The sequence below is a fragment of the Cynoglossus semilaevis genome, chromosome Z (assembly GCF_000523025.1).
Source record: "Cynoglossus semilaevis isolate Cse_v1.0 chromosome Z, Cse_v1.0, whole genome shotgun sequence".
NCBI lineage: Eukaryota > Metazoa > Chordata > Actinopteri > Pleuronectiformes > Cynoglossidae > Cynoglossus > Cynoglossus semilaevis.
Genome location: NC_024328.1, coordinates 5,180,326 through 5,181,109, shown reverse-complemented (window position 1 = coordinate 5,181,109; position 784 = coordinate 5,180,326).

The following is a 784-nucleotide window of genomic DNA, read 5'->3' as shown; positions in this document are numbered from 1 at the left end:
ACTGGTGGAGGGCTGCAGTGATAGTTGACTTTGTGGAACTTTCTCCCATCTCCCCACTGCATCTCTGGAGCTCAGCCACAGTGATCTTTGGGTTCTTCTTTACCTCTCTCACCAAGGCTCTTCTCCCAGGATTGGCTGGACGGCCAGCTCTAGGAAGAGTTCTGGTCGTCCCAAACTTCTTCCATTTAAGGATTATGGAGGCCACTGTGCTCTTAGGATCCTTGAGTGCTGCAGAAATTCTTGTGTAACCTTGGCCAGATCTGTGCCTTTCCACAATTCTGTCTCTGAGCTCCTTGGGCAGTTCCTTCGACCTCATGATTCTCATTTGCTCTGACATACACTGTGAGCTGTAAGGTTTACTGTATATAGACAGGTGTGTGCCTTTTCTAAAAGTCCAATCAGTTTAATTAAACACAGCTGGATTCCAATGAAGGCGTAGAACCATCTCAAGGAGGATCAGAAGAAATGGACAGCATGTGAGTTAAATATGAGTGTCACAGCAAAGGGTCTGAATTCTTATGACCATGTGATATTTCAGTTTTTCTTTTTTAATAAATTTGCTAAAATTTCTACATTTCTGTTTTTTTCTGTCAAGATGGGGTGCTGAGTGAACATTAATGAGAAATAAAATGAACTTTTTTGATTTTAGCAAATGGCTGCAATGAAACAAAGAGTGACAAATTTAAAGGGGTCTGAATACTTTCCGTACCCACTGTATGTGTGCAGTATCTCAGGGCTCAGTTTTCTCTCTGTGTTGAACAGCAGAAGTGTGGAGGAAGTGTGG